This window comes from Rhipicephalus sanguineus, unplaced genomic scaffold, assembly GCF_013339695.2.
Source record: "Rhipicephalus sanguineus isolate Rsan-2018 unplaced genomic scaffold, BIME_Rsan_1.4 Seq4303, whole genome shotgun sequence".
Lineage (NCBI taxonomy): Eukaryota > Metazoa > Arthropoda > Arachnida > Ixodida > Ixodidae > Rhipicephalus > Rhipicephalus sanguineus.
In genome coordinates, this window is record NW_023615236.1 from 118,400 (window position 1) to 135,369 (window position 16,970).

Here is a 16,970-nt window from a genome sequence, read left to right on the forward strand (position 1 = left end):
CCTCGCACTTATGCGCACCGGCCACGGGACGGTGTTGGGGGGGGGGGGGGCGGTTGCCGTAGTCGATTAATGAAAGAGTTTCAATCGATTAATCGATTGAAACTCGGTTTTACCATCCCTACTAGGCTAATAGCACCAGCAAATATGTTCATTATCAGAAAACGAAACGTTAATGTCCAAATACTGAATGCACTTGTTTTTTGGCAATTCAAACGTGAATTTGATCCCACAGGACTGCTCTTTGAATACGTTGAGCACGTCCTCAACGTTTTCAATTAAACACAAGTGCGCCCCTTCTCCAAATAACACAAAGTAATCGTCGACAAAACGGTACACTCGACAGACAGGCATACATGCAAGGGTCGCAGAAATGTGTTTGTCAATCACGCATAAAAAGATGTCACAAAGAAGTGGAGCGAATCATGAACCTATACATATGTCAGTGCGTTGAATTAAAAATTGGCCATCGTAGATGACGGTAGTGGAATGGAAATAAAATTCTAAGAGTGTGATAAAATCGTCAGCATTCATGCCCACGCTGTTCTGAAATTGCGACTCCTGTTCTTCAAAACATTTCCACGAGGCAGAAAGAAGGCCACCACACGGAACAGAGTAATAAAGCTTCTTCAACATCTACTGAAAATCCCACCACGGCGGAGCGAAACCCTTCCTGTAGTTCATGCACCAGATCGAAAGAGCTTCTTGCAAGGAACGGATCTTCAAAAGATAGCTTTTTCAAATTGTCCTCAAGAAATCTTCCTACGTGCTTCTGCCACGATGTTCTTTCTGAAACGATTACACCGAGAAATCACTCAGGCTTGTGGGTTTTGCAAGTGAAAAGAACGTCTAATTAACCTTTTTCGGACTTGCCCACCAGCTTTCTTAGGGTCTCAAGATTAAGTTCCTTGGTTAGCTTCAACGCTTTCCTTTTCTGCTGTTTGGGGCCGAAGTTGTTGGGCTTGAAATGTTTCTTACTTGCTGTGGTTGCTTTTGATCCAAATAGATATTGGTAAGCACCATAAATCCACCTTCCTTATCGGCCTGTATCACTCCCAATTAGTTATATTTCATATAGGAGGCAATCTTCTTCAGAGGCAATCTAGGGGCTTTCTTAAAGTTATGAATGACGCATTCAGCACTCTTCGCTATTAGATGCCTTCTTGCATCGTCGCTAGCCTTGTCTCCCAGGCTACGTGTCATAGCCAGCTGCTGAAGGCGTTCCAGTCGTGGTTGAAAACTGTACTTCGGCCCCTTCTCAAGCACCTTTTCAACCTCATCTGGTAAGGGCGCTCCACGCAACTTGGTGACTTTGTTCAGCGACGGGCTTTTGTGTCTATCCCTCGACAAAAAGAGCAGGGTACGTTTCCAAAGGAATTCGCCTGTATTACCAGCTAGGGTTTTGAAGTGACGCAGTCTTGCGGCCTCATGCGGAGGATCCTTCCCTTCAAGAACTAGGACCTTCAACCAATCGTAGTACATTCGAATCTGTCGCCACTTCTCCGACTTAATCATTTTTCATGTTCTTTTGGCATGACCCGTTGGACGAGACCAAAAAAAGTACCGACCTCAGGAAGTGTGATGCCTCTTTTCAAATAGTAGGACAGAATACCTGTCCGGCAGGTGGTGACGGCTGTCAGGTTTACGCAGGTAAGTACCGGGTGTGGAGCAGCCGAAGAAGACAGGACAGAGCCCAAGGTAGAAGAAATTTGCATCAACAAGAGCTTGATTTGGGCGAGTTGGTTCATGCTGAATATCGTAGGTGCAGCGCGACAACGGTACGAAGGAAACGAAAAACAGCGCGAAACACAGGATAGTGAAAGAGACGGACCAAGCGCTGCCTTACAACCATCAGCTTGGTCCGTCTTTTTCACTGTCCGGTGTTTCTCGCTGTTTCTCGTTTCGTTGAACATGTACCAACCGGCCCAAATAAGCACTCTAGTAGGAAGCAACAACAGAAACAGGAAAGAGCGCTGACTTTCAACTGAATTTATTCAAGGTACTTCGGCCGCTTTTATACGAGGTGCAAAGATCGGTGCGCATGGGCGACAACAAGTGTGTTATTAAGCATAACATTTTCAACTAAGAAATGAATACTCTCTATCAGATAGGTGAATTGATGGTGGGCTGATGCATCGATCCGCAGCCTTCCTGATGAAAGGCGCTTGAGAAGCTTGAAAAGCTTGAGAAACAGAGTTGGGCCAACGTTTATAGTTTCGGGCGGTGTTGCGATAACAGTATATTGTTTCTTAATATACACGTCGTGTTCTTTCATATTCATCTTCAATATTTTTACCACTGGCTTGACTCAGCAATAAAAATTACACAACATAGACAATTGGCCACCTATGGAGGTGGCATCGTCACTACAAAAATGGCAACGAACGAGAGAATACATCCAACGTGTGTAAGATACAGCCGAAAACATCCGGCAGGAGACCATAATTAGAACTGAATGCACATCGACTGCGATGGATAAATGATGTCTCCAAAAGTTTTCTTAGGCCCCATCGTAGTTCCCGTGCCCGCGTCGGCACATTATCGGGTGTCCTTTTGTCAGGCAGTGATCTACTAATGCAGTCTTCGCACGTGTAGAAGGTTTTGTAATGTCCATTGGATGTTCCTTGAGGCGAGTACGACGTCGCTGCCCCGCCTCGCCGATGTTCCTGGCATCACAGTTTATTTATTTATATATTAAAAAAAAAACATAGGAAGGTAGGCTACGTTAGAGCCGACTATCCCACCAACATGATATTAGTGTTGAAAACACCCACAGAAACAAGAAAAACTAGGCGAAATAAACGAATAGAAAAAGAGACGGTCCAAGCAGTTGACCTTGTACACAACTCCGCTTTGTTCGTCCGGGGGCGCGCGGGCCTATGTCTTCGGGAACACGTTTGCCAGTTTGCTTAGAATCGCATGATGTCGATCTGCATGCAATTCTAATCGTGGCTCTTTGCCAGATGTTTACCACAGTATTTATTTATTTATTTACTTACTTATTTAGGAAATACCTCACAGGCCTCCGTTGAGGCATTGTGTAAGGGTGGTGGGGGGTGGGGGCAGTACAAAAAAGGGAACTTCCATAGTACCTTCATACCGAAATATACATGAACAGCGGTCATCTACCAGATCACTTAACAAGAAGTTTAGTACAATATAATTAATTAGTTGATGCAGCAATGGTACAAAATCAAGAACACTAGCAAAGATAAAACATATAGTAAGAAAATAACGATATAGTCAAGCAAAATTGAAATGGTATAGAGTATTACGGTTCGCATAGAAAAAAGAAGAGAAAAATAAGCGACACTACGGTGCTAATCAATAAGATATTACAAAATAAAAGTAACAACAACACAGAGAACCCACTGCGATAATGGCAAATATGTTTACACTCTTCGTTGTCCAGATCACTGGTCAAGGCGTCACGGAATGCATCAATGCTTGTCAGACATGCGATGCTATCCGGCAGGAAATTCCAACATCGGACTGCACGTGGAAGCGCAGAGCAGCGGAATGCACGTGTTGATCCGTAAATGCGGGGATAGCAAAAATTATTATGAAGCGTGTGTGACGTGGAGTAGGGTCGTTTCAAGCATACTAGCGTTATTCGAGATGAATTAATGAATTTGTGAAACGGTATCAGCAAGAAAATGTCAGGGCGATTACTCAGATTGCAGTGAAAAGTTAAGTTTGATTTGTGTGACACTAGTCTGATAGCAGTAATCGTTAGAAATGAAGCGGCTTGCCCTGTTCCGAATTCGTTCCAACATGTCAGTAATTTATTTCTGGTGACGGGGCCACATAGGGGAAGCGTACTCGAGTTGAGGGCGAACGAGAGTTAGGTATCCTAGTCAGTGCACTTAGTTGGGCCAGTTGGTTCTGCATGTCGATGAAGTGGATGCGCTTGAAGGACGAGGACGAAGAAGAGACGGGACACACAGTGCGCAACCTACAACTTGTTTATTGGAACACAGGAGTTGTGTCACTTATATACACTTGAGCACGTGACACAGGGCCTGCGCGTTACACGTTACTGAGCACTCGAAAATGCTATCTCTTTCTTAGATAATGTCAATGAAGCTATGCTGACACACGATTCTGCGCATTGTAAAATATATTTTGCTTCAACTACGAGCCTCGCCGATTGATTACGGTTGCGAGATATGACTGTGCACTGCTCAAATTTCGGGGTGCAGGAGCACTTTTGGCAGTGAGTTGCGAGATGACCGTTGTTACCGTTCCTGACATTATTGCTGTGTTCTCTTAGACGCTCGTTTAGGCAGCGCCCAGTTTGTCCTATATATACCTTTCCACATGAAAGTGGAATGTTGTACACAACACCCTTCTGGCACTGAACGAATTTAACCCTGTGTTTAACGTCGCAGAAGAGAGGCGCACTGGAACAGGGCTCTGTCAATCTGCACAGTCTTGATAATTTCTGCGGAGCGGAAAATGCTACCTCCACACCCGCCTTCTGAGCAGCTTTCTTGAGATTGTGTGATATGCGAGAACAAGTAAATCGTCTAAAGGCGTCAAGCTACCCTGACCACGTGTTAGTGTCGGTATCCGAGGTGCTAGTGAGAAGATTAGTTAAGCAATCTGGTTGTGAACAGAACAGTGGTAAATCTAAAAGGAACAAGAAAGTCGCGGTCATCCCATACATTCACCGCATATCACACAATCTCAAGAAAGCTGCTCAGAAGGCGGGTGTGGAGGTAGCATTTTCCGCTCCGCAGAAATTATCAAGACTGTGCAGATTGACAGAGCCCTGTTCCAGTGCGCCTCTCTTCTGCGACGTTAAACACAGGGTTAAATTCGTTCAGTGCCAGAAGGGTGTTGTGTACAACATTCCACTTTCATGTGGAAAGGTATATATAGGACAAACTGGGCGCTGCCTAAACGAGCGTCTAAGAGAACACAGCAATAATGTCAGGAACGGTAACAACGGTCATCTCGCAACTCACTGCCAAAAGTGCTCCTGCACCCCGAAATTTGAGCAGTGCACAGTCATATCTCGCAACCGTAATCAATCGGCGAGGCTCGTAGTTGAAGCAAAATATATTTTACAATGCGCAGAATCGTGTGTCAGCATAGCTTCATTGACATTATCTAAGAAAGAGATAGCATTTTTGAGTGCTCAGTAACGTGTAACGCGCAGGCCCTGTGTCACGTGCTTAAGTGTATATAAGTGACACAACCCCTGTTTTCCAATAAACAAGTTGTAGGTTGCGCACTGTGTGTCCCGTCTCTTCTTCGTCCTCGTCCTTCAAGCGCATCCACTTCATCGATAGGTATCCTAGTTTGCGAGGATTCGCAGGAGCATTTCCTAAGTTTCCTTGCAAGTAACCCAATGATCCGGAGGCTTTGGTTGAAATGGAGGTGATGTGGTCTGAACAAGAAAGACTTGAAGTGAATATAATGCCTAGATACTTATATTGTGTAGCGATTGCAACAGTGTCTTTACTGATATTGTGTGAATACATTGAAGTACAGCTGCAATGGAAATACTGATAAAAGTCTTTCCAAACATCTCATGACAAAGATACAAAATGTCCAAAAAGCATCCAAGATATTGTATGAAATACATCTATATTCCAGACTTCCGAGTAAATGACGATGCTTTACATTAGGACGTATTCAATGTCATTAGCCATTTACTGCACCAGTTAATAAATTGTTCAATGTCATGCTCAAGAACCAGAGGGTCGTCTGTATTTACTATTGGGCGATAGACAATGCAGTCGTCGGCAAATATTCTTATAGTGGAGGACACGTTATGTGGAAGCTCGTTAATAAATATGTAGCGGAGAGGTAGAAGAAGAACGATGCTGCTACATTGACGTACGACAACCAACTGCTTTATTCCAGGGCCCAAACGCACGCCTTGCACGCGCCTCCGCTGACTTCGTCGCCGTCGGTGCCTCGGCACGCCAGCACGCGACAAATATAAGAGTAAAGGACCGAGGACGCTTCCTTGTGGTACACCGCATAATGCTTCAGTTAAGGACGATAATTCATTTCCAATGGTGAACTCGTGACGATTAGAAAGAAAGTTCCGGAGCCACGACGAAGTGAGACAACCCAATTTAAGAGCTGAAAGTTTTGAAATAAGGTGACAGTGCGCGACGCGGTCCAACGCTTTCGAAAAGTCGAGAAAAAAGCATTCAGTGTGTTGGTTATCGTCCCAGTTAGTGCGTACGTCTGTAGTAAATTGAAGCAACTATGTCTCCCACGATAGGTCCTATCTAAAACAATGGTAATTATGAAAAAAATTACTTGTTAGTCTCAAGGTGTCTGTAAATCTGCGAGGCGATAATGCGTTCCAGTATCTTGCAAGAAATGCATGTCAGTGAGATTGGACGATAATTTTCGCAGGTTGATTTATTGCCATTTTTAAATACTGGTATGATTTGTGTCATTTTACAGTCTTTAGGAAGGAGGCCTGTCACGAGTGACTGCTTAAACATGTGAAGAATTTCACTTGACACTGTTACTGTATTTCGTAAAATTTTTAGTTTATACCATCTACACCACATCAAGGAGACATCTTAAGGCTATTTATGAGTGATGATAGTCCCTCCAATGTGATTTCTATAGGTTCCATGCATTGGTAGCCGACATCGGAAACGTAAGGTACACTTAAAGTGCCCTCTTTTGTGAATATGGAACTGAAGTATGAATGAAGAGCCGATGAACACTTGCTTTCTTGAAGAGGAACATTGCTGCTGTTGTGTAAGCAGATATTATTAGATTCGTGGTTGGTCCCGGGCGCGGCGGCTGCATTTTCGATAGAGGGGAAAATGCTTGAGGCCCGAGTAGTTAGATTAAGGTGAACGTTAAAGAACCCCAGGTGGTCAAAATTTCCGGAGCCCTCCACTACGGCGTCCCTCATAATCACATCGTGGTTTTGGGATGTTAAACCCCAGGTTCGTGGTTGGGGCTTATTACTTTCCAAAACTTAGCTGGATTTAAGCAATACTTAAAGTCGGCCTAGTTGGAACATATTCATCCTCATTTTTTGTTTATTACTTCTTTGCGCGAATCCGTGAAATTAGCTGGATTGTTCTTAAGTAGCTCAGGAACGTCATTAGAGGAATATTTGTCCTTAGCTTAGCCTAAAGCCGGGCAACTCCTTTTAAGATAGCATTTATAATTCCGCCATGAAGATGATGTGCGAGGGCTCTTAGCGATATTATACAGTCGTTTCTTTCTGCTCCTCATGCGCATGAGCTTTTTTGTAAACCAGAGGTTTAATATATCGTTCGTTATAGCGACAAGTGAAACATATTTGTCTACCAACGCGCTCCGAGTATTTTATACGACAACCAGTTCTCTTCCACAGATCTATTGTAAAATGATGGCCACAACTGCGTTTTCAAAAAATGCCCCCACCTCCCCGAAGGGAATCGTGAGGAAATGCGAATGCATTTCTTGCGCCGAGAGTACACGGCGCAGTAATTTTAATGGCGTAAATTAATGACGAGACGAGGATTTGTACCGTAACCATTTATTTACACATTCATCAGCACCTGTTTGTGTTGTCATTGTACCTGACGGCCATAATCTCAGCCTTGTGGTCGCCGTTGGCGTTTCACAGCGGCGTCTCGAGCACACATTTCGAGAGGCGCCCAGCCAGCGGACGGGAGAGTGGGGCGCAGGGAGGAGAGAGAGCGAATGGCGAGAGAAGGAGCGGCGAAGCACTGCACCCAATGCCACCTAGAAGAGCGGTGCGGAGCCGGCGCGCGCCCGCGCAAACCGCGGTGAGGAGGCGGAGCGCGCGCAGTCACGTGGGGTGTGACGGCGCTGCGCCGTTGCTACAGACGCTCCTCTCCTTTCCTCGCGCCGTTGCTATGGGACGGCGGATTCAGGGTCGCTTATAAAGTGCATTCGCACTTAAAAATGTTCTTAGTTCCGTATTTATGATTAAAATAGATACTCCGGCTTAACATAACAAAATATAACAAAAACTACACAGACGTTTCGCCACCTATGCGGGTGATATCTTCAGTATGAACTGGCACCGAATGAGCGAAGGCAACCCAGTCTATTTCTAGTCTCGTATGTCTCTGTACACATCCGCTAGGGGGCCACGGTTGCCGTTGCACGCTGACCTGTCACGGCGGATGAACCACGACTCGAGAAGTTTTCTCTTGCCCCACCTTTGTTACCAAGCCAGCGTCGTCGCATTACTGAAGTCGAAGGCATGCCCCGTCGTCCAGCAGTGTTCGACGAGTTCGCTCTTAGAATGTGTGGCATGAGTGGCTTTGGCGACGTCCCCTATGTGCTGTTTGAGCCTCGTTGACCGCTTCCTGCCTGTTTCGCCGATGTATGTGGCGTCGCAGTCCCCGCACGGTACCTTGTAGACGACCCCGCTTTGATCGTTCGCAGGGGTGCGGTCTTTAGGCTTGGTGAACACGTTTCCCAAGGTACAATGAGGTCTGAAAACGGTTTTAATGCCCAGCGGACGAAGTGCTCTCCGAACAGAGTCTGACACGCCCTGAACGTAGGGGATGGAAACAATGGATGTTGTGTTTTCTCGTGCCGCACTTCTTGTTCCCCCTCGCATACGTCTCATGGTGTCGTTGATAAACGTCCTCGGATAATGCCTTTGCTCCAACCCACCAACCACATTTTCCATCTCATGTCGCCGCAAGCGCTGATCAGAACAAACAGCATCGCAACGGGACAAGAACGTCCTCACGACAGACCGTTTGTGCTCGGCCGGGTGATGTGAGTGGAAGGACAAAAGCCTCCGGTATCGCATTGTTTCCGGTACACTGTTGTTTCCACCCCGCCATTACATGCCCTGCGGACAAGTATATCCAAAAATGGCGAGGCATTGTCTTTCTCTACTTCATAGGTAAACTTAATGGCAGGATGTACGCCGTTCAGTGCCGCATGGAAAGCAACCAGATTTGCCCTCTTCAGGATGACGAAAGTGTCATCAACGTACTTACGGTATAGTTTCAACTGAAAAGGTAGAACCTGCAGCGCCCGTGTTTCGACGTGCTCCATCACTAAGTTGGCCATGGTGACGCAGACTGGACTTCCCATAGGGCAACCTTCAATTTGGTGGTAAACTTTGTTGTTGAAACTGAAGTACGTTTTAGGGGCGAAGCTCCTTATAGCGGCACCCGTTCGTCCCTCGTAGCGTAGTATGTAACCAGTCTTACGCTTTGACCTGCAAGGTGGTGCCGGTGGGAGATTTTTCCTGTGCGTTGTTGAACAATAAAAAATTCGCAGCGTTAGCTAAAAGCCGACTTCTTCTGTCTCTCATTCCCATTAGCAGCCATTCTTTACCTCCAAGGTAGTGCCTGGTAAGATTTCTCCTGTGCGTGATTAAACAATAAAAATTTTGTTCAAAACGCCGTTGATTGATGAAATAAACCAACAAAAGACGCCAGATGTTTTGTAAAAGCAAAACGAAAGAACGCCAGATGTTTCTAAAGCAAAACGAAAAGACGCCAGCTGCTTAACGAAAGACGCCAGATGTTTTCTAAGCAATGGTTTTCTAAACAATGAAAATTCACAGCGTACATGTAAAATTAAAGTGCGCTGCAAATCGTCATAACTCATCGAACCTTTAGTATAAACGCGCCCGATCTCACGTCGGTGATGATGTACTGGGCAGAATTCACGGAAGATTCACGGTTTACCGATGAACCTCCGCAGCTTCGCCCACTCATCATCATTCACTCCGTGGATATGCTGTGCTTTTTTTTTTCGGGCAAAACCACAACAAAATTACGATCTACTCCACCGACATCGACGTACGACTTTGCAAATTCCTGTCCTCTTTCAAACGGGCCTCCGCAACCTCAATTGCCAGGACAACAGGAACATTTGTGAATAAAGAAACAACATCAAACGATACCATCACATCATCATCATCAAGCTGCTGTGTACGCACGACAGTCGCAAATTCCTGAGAGTTTTTGATTGACTGGCCATTGTCCTCGGTTAACGGTCTCAGCAACCCAACCAGAAACTTTGACAAGTTATAAGTTGGTGACACAACGAAGGACACGATAGGGCGAAGAGGACAGCCCTCCTTGTGAACCTTGGGCAGCCCATAAATCGTTGGCGTGGCCCCATCCGAAGAAAACAGTCGGCGGTACAACGCTTGATCAATGCTTCCCTTGTTGCGCAGTGCTCGTAACTGTTCCACCAGTTGTCGTTCCGATTTTGCTGTCGGGTCGCGGGTCACCTTCAAAAAATGCGAGGAATCGCTCAAGATGCTGCACATTTTCTCCTCATAGTCACTTCGATCTAGCAAAATCGTGCCTTTTCCATTATCAGCCGACAGGACGACGATAGAATTGTCTGACTTCAGATCCTTGAGCGCATCGCGTTCCTCAGCGGCAAGCAAGCTGAGGATTTAGAAAGGAACAAATGCATCGAGGTCCATCGCCACAAACTTGCTCGTTTATTACATCATCGTCAGCCAGAACGTGACGGTTTCAGAGCGGTACATAACCTTTCTTCGAGGCAACTGTCAGACAACCACATCAGTCTGCTGTCGAAAGGCCTGAGCTTCGCGATAGCCCCACGAAGAGTGCCGAAACGGGACATTATCGCGGAGGTTGAGGAAAAGTTGCGACACATTCAGGACACAACGGGGGTGAACTTGGCTCGTAGCCGAATCGTCAGTGTCCTGGCAGGTACCAAAAGCCCTTGTACGAACCTTACCGCTTCAGCATTTCATGAAATGTTCATTTTTGCAATGCTTTGTGATATTTCCTTAATCATGGATGATTCTTTGAAGATAAAATGCTTGGAATGTATAAATCAATTATGATTCCTGTCTCAGTCGCAGAATACACATTGCTTCCAATGAAAAATGGCATGGCAGCTCATAGTGGTCCGTATATTAGTAGCCCTGTGATTGCGCCCTGATAGCTTAATCGTGATTTTTTTTTCTCTACAAGACTGATGAAAGCCTATACCTTCGCATTCTTCCATGTCTTTTTTTTTTCAGCGGAGCCTGGTCCGAGCGGCCTCCAATTTTCCAAGGAAGGCAGCAGCGCGGAGCAGATGCAAGAAACGCCAAAAAAGTGGGCGAAGAAAACGCAGCTCTGTGCACACCCTTCGCACCAAAAAGAAGCTGATAACACTTCACTCACGAAGTGAAAGGTACCGCAAGGCAGTCGGTCAGATGAAAAAAAGGGACGAGGCGAGGCGACTAACGCAGCAGGAGGTTTTAAACAAGCTTGAACCGGATTTGTCAAAGGACCTTTTTTGAACTGCTTAAAGCACGAATCAGGCTTGGTACATTCCCCCCCCCCCCCAAAAAAAAACATTGGTCCAAATGGATGAAACAATTCACTTTCAATTCACGCTTCCTCAGATAAATGCTTCACTTGCCACATGTGCGGACACTCAGGTGCTGGCTGGCAGACATCCCAATGACACCTGGTATCATTCCAGGTGCCATGGATGCAATAGAATCAATCATTAAAGCTTGGCCTCTGCAAGACAAAGCATGCTGTCTTTTATTCGATTAAATAGCCTTGAAAAGACATTTGATGTACGATCAATCAAAAGATATAGTGATTGGCTACACATATGATGGAAACACAAGGACTTCTCGTATGGCAAATGCAGCCATTCTAATGGCTATGTCTGGCATATCGAGAATTTGGTTGCAGCCAGTAGCCTTTAAAGTGTCCCGCAATGCAACGTCAGCTCTTGGAATGCACAAGCTGCTATTAGATGTAATTATGCAGCTTGAAAAAAAAGTGGTCATCTATGATCAAGGGTCAAACAATGTCAGCCTGTCAAGAATGCTGATCCATTCACTTCATGAACCATGTTTTGCTGTCAACAACTGCAAACTATACTTCATGTTTGACATCCCACACCTGATAAAATGCACGCGGAATAATTTGAGAAAACACAAGCTCACGATTGGCTCCGAGGTTGTTGACTGGGCGTACATTGAAACCTTTTACAAAAAATCTCGCAAATCACTCCTCTAACACACCAACTAAACATCTAAAAAAGAAAGATTGCCAAGGAAGCTCAAAGAGCAACATATCTACAAGATGCCCTTTGCAGACACACGGCCGCTGGATAAAAAGTGCGCTTTTTCATCCAGCGGCCGTGGCTGACATAAGAGTGAAGTATGCCACACAAGTATTCAGTGAATCTGTCTCTGTGGCACTCCTCACTCTCATTACCATTCAAGAGCTTCCTCTTGATGCTAAATTTACAGCTCTGTTCACAGAAAGAATGGATAAGATTTTTGACAGCCAGAACAGTTCGACCCTAAAAAATCAGGACTATAAGTTGCGGTATGCAATGATTGATGGGTCGGAACACCGTGCTTCCCTTGAGTCATGCATCAGTTGGATTGCCCAATGGCACTTTGGTAGTCCTTGGGACAAGCAGCCGCGCTCTGTTAAAGGTTGGCAGATTACAATCAAAGCCTTGTTGTTGCTGTGGACTGATTTAAAAGAGGACTTTGATTTCACTCATCTTTTCACACGTTGATTGCAGCGAGATCCCCTAGAAAACTTTTTTGGAATCATTTGTAAAAACATGGCTGCAATGAGACACCAAATGTGTACCAATTCGTGGCGGCTCTAAAACATATTTGGATTGGCAAGCTCTTCAAGCTTTCTCAAGGAAACTGTGAGGGGACAACAATTGCTTTCCTCAACAACTTGGGGAGTGCATCTGCATTGTTGTCAACTAGCAGCACACCAACCACAAGCCACAGCACGCAGCAGGCCTCTGATTCATCTGATCTGCAGGCATCTTCACAAGATGCGACCGATATGGTGTATGAAAATGTTGTGTACCATGTCGCTGGTACTCTTGTGAACAGCTTTCTTGAACTGAGGACTAGTGAGTGCATATGTGAGAGAACACTCCTTGAAGTGGATGCTGGCTCTCTCCATGGACGACACCAATTCTTTGCACTACTCAAGGAAAGTGGTGTACCCGAGAAACTCCTCGGTTCCATTGCAGTAACCTCTGAATCATGTCTGAATTACATAAAGGAATTAGATTCGGCCTTCAGACATGAAATCAACTATTGTGCACATTTTCCCAATGTGTGCAAAAATCTGCTGGAAAGGATGCCAATCCGGCAAGCTATTTTCTGTTCAGTTGGCTGCACTGAGAAATTTCTTAAAATATTCTGCCGCACAAGGCTACATTGGCACATTACATTTGTAAACAAAAACACACGAGAAACAAAGTCAAGGCACAGTGCTGCTGCCAGCAAAAACGTAAAGTAGCAGGCTAAATTTATCCTGTGCCTTTTTAGAACATGATTATGTAAATTGGATTTCTAGTGCAGCCTTCTGCACCCATTTCCTATCCATTTTTTAGATGTGTTGCACTATTTCTTTTTTTATGTGTATATGTACGTATTTTTATGTATATATGTATATTTTATGTAGGTATATATTTATATATGTGTATTTATAATTCTGCTGTGGTTGTATGTAATGCATTGACTACTTTTGCTCCTGCTGCATTACTTTTGTATTATACAAGTTTAACCGACTAACTTTTTTTTTGAAGCCTTGTGTGCCCCTATCAGCGCGAGTATTACAACCAGAGGTTCTGGATTGCTTTAGTATTGGGAAATGCCAACACTTCCCAAAATGCACTGGAAAACCCTGCTCGTTCTGCTTTCTTTCTGTTTGCTTGACATGGTTTGGAAGGCAATCAAAGATCCAGCCTCCCAAAAAATGCCAAAATTTATATAATACTGACGACTCGTTTTACACTGAAGCAGTCTTTACAAACAGTAACAGTGTGATTAATTCACAATGAACGTTGCAGAAATAGGTTGATTAATAAAAAATGTGGAGGTTTTATGTCCAAAAACCATGATACGAATATGAGGCATGCAGTAGTGGAGCACTTCAGATATTTTGAGCACCTGGCGTTTTTTTAACGTGCACCTAAATCTAAGCAGATGGGCCTCAAGCATATTGCATCCATTGATATGCAGCCGGGATTCAATCCCACTACGTTCGGGCCAGCAGTTGAGCACCGTAACCACTAGACCACTGCGACGGGCCATGAAGGTTGAAGCATGCATGGACTCAGGTGCTCACAAAGTCCAAAAGATTTTCAGCACCCAGGGGCTCTATGTCACTTTTCAATTACAAACCTCTGGTCATGACTGTTGTGTCACTGCAAAGAACTGATGGTGTCAGCTATTCACAGGCATAAAAGATACATTGATGAAGTGCTCAGCTCTGTGAGGATTCCAGAGGGGTGTGTGCAGAAGCTGCGACTTGGTTGACATGCATGTTAGTTTGAAATAGAAGCATGCATCCATACTCACTGAAACTATTCACAATGTACTGTTTGTGTAGAGCAACTGTGTTTCTTGTTTAACTAAACTTTGCAAACCGTGACATTCCACTTCCTGAACCAACGAATGACAAGCGATGCAGTTCTAGTTAGTGACACATTAAGATGAAACTGTGCAGCGTTCCCCATCTGCAATTTAAGTACTGCTCAGAAAATCTTCTGACATTGTACTGGATCTAACATGATACCTGGTAGAAAAATAATAGGGAAGCTGCGTTCAACTTTCCACTTTGCTCTACTTATTTCTTTGATAAGATGCTTATCTTCGCGTATATTTTATGTTACCTTGAGTATTTCGCACCACTTCCAACTTTACTAATGACCCGTGATCATTCCTGTTGTTCACCAGTCACAACCACAATGTTTCCACAAATTTCAAAGGTCACCTCTGCTACTGAGTCTAGACCATTCTTCGTTGCGTTTTTCTCCCTTTATTACTTGAAAATTAAAGCGTCGCGTGTCTTGTTCACATCACGTGAGCTTGCCTGCAACACATTTACCTGGAGGAAAACATGATCAGGGATAGCTGAGCCAAATGGTAGATTTATCTCACTGCTTTTACAAAATAATATGCTGTAGCACTTCAGCGTATTATGACATTGATCTACTTATGCTCCATGGGTTCGTCTACATGAGCCAAAGGCTATGACTGTTAGGTGCACTTTCTGTGTACATATATGCAAAAGTGTGTGTGTGTGTGTGTGTGTGTGTGTGTGTGTGTGTGTGTGTGTGTGTGTGTGTGTGTGTGTGTGTGTGTGTGTGTGTGTGTGTGTGTGTGTGTGTGTGTGTGTGTGTGTGCGCAAAAGGCAATGACACGACGCAGGGCAATAAAAAAAAAGGTACAGGAAAGGGTGTTTTTCCTATACCCCTTGTTTTCTTCGGCTTGCGTTGCGTCATTATCTTTTGCACAGTATGAACCAACAATTCGAACAACTTGTTTTGTTATATTTCAATGCGCGGGAATGTTTCGCTTCATGCTGTTAGTCATAATCTGTACAACTCGTATGTGTACACTTATTTACGCTGATGTAGCACTTCTTCATGTGCTTACCCTGCTTATGTGATTGTATTTATGCTGTATTATGCGTTTTCGTATCCTATTTATATTGTACGCGTGCTCGATGTAAGCATTCCTGTATTCAGGTTTTACCACAGCAGTATTTCGAATCTTTTTCGTTTTCTTTTGTTATTATTACCGATATTATAGCCCAAATATTGCCTAAACGTGCAGCAATTTACGTTTCCTTCAATAAAATGTCATGTGAAGAAAGTTATATGCGCTTTTTGCTTCTCGAGCGAGCGCCGAAAGCGGCTGCTATGCAGCTGCGACGGCGCCGCTCGCCACCATTCGCCATGCTACCACAGAGGCTACAACGAAGCAGAAAAACAACTACACACATTACGTACGTACATCGGCAATAAAGAGAGAAGACAGTGCAGTAACAATTAGTGCGCAAACGCTCGAACCGACGTCGCGGCCGCGGGGCCGGAGGCACCACGAGCGAGGAAGCGACCGCAAACGGGCGCGGCCATATTGGATTTTTTCCTTTCGGATTGGCTCGCCTCCAGCAGAAATCCAAAATCCAGTCAATTACCGCCAATCCCAGGAACCGCCACCGTCGTCGGAAGCGGAAAAACGTCCCCATTGGCCCTGTGGGTGTGTCACTCCACTGTCGTGGTTCATCCGCCGTGACAGGTCGGCGTGCAACGGCAACCGTGGCCCCCTACCGGATGTGTACAGAGACATACGAGACTAGAAATAGACTGGGTTGCCTTCGCTCATTCGGTGCCAGTTCATACTGAAGATGTCACCCGCATTGGTGGCGAAACGTCCGTGTAGTTTTTGTTATATTTTGTTATGTTAAGTCGGAGTATCTATTTTAATCATGAACTCTCCCGGCTTTTGGAACATTTTTGCTTCCGTATTTATTGCAAGAAAATTACCTTTATTGTAGTTACGAATTTGCTTTGTTGTTATACATGTCACGGGTGGTGTTATGTTTATCGTTACTTGACGCAGATGGTGGTCGCTAAAACCATCCACGTGTTCTATGTTACCTATAGTTTCAGGAGCATTCGTGAGAAGGTCTAAAACATGGGTCCCACGTGTAGGTTTGGAAACAGTTTGAAATAGATTGAAATCTAAACACAAGTTGATAAATGCGGTTGATGTATGACAGGAAGATGCTAATTTCAACCAGTCAATTAGCCGATAATTGCAATCACCCGGACGATAAGTTAAATCAGCCTGGAAAAGTTGAAAGGCTTTGTTGATGCTGTCGCGCAGAGCATTTACGAAAAAACCGTTCGAATCCGGTGCACGGTAGCAAACGCCTATGAATATCGTAGAGGACGAAATCGTGCAGGCCACCCAGATAATCTCAAGATCTGAATTTGTGTTGATCCTACATAAGTAGAATGCATTCTTTCATTTGTTGGCATCTCTGTACTGACAATGCCACCCGCGTAGGTGGCGAAACGTCTACGTTTTTTTTATTTTTATTGTTGATTCAGGGCAGTGATAAAAACGTTAAATAATTTAGCCCCTGGGTTTCAGGACATTTTTTCGCGTATTCTTTCATCTATTGAAATGCAAATACTGCTAAACGTCCTGCCAGACAAGTCATGAC

The 16,970-nt window shown here is 44.6% G+C and overlaps 1 protein-coding gene across 2 annotated transcripts in view; it reads right to left on the reverse strand.

Annotated features, from left to right (window-relative positions):
• LOC119377298 (acetylcholinesterase) overlaps positions 1-16,970 on the reverse strand; it is a 35,195-nt gene that overhangs the window by 13,734 nt on the left and 4,491 nt on the right. The gene's annotated exons all lie outside the window — the stretch shown is intronic.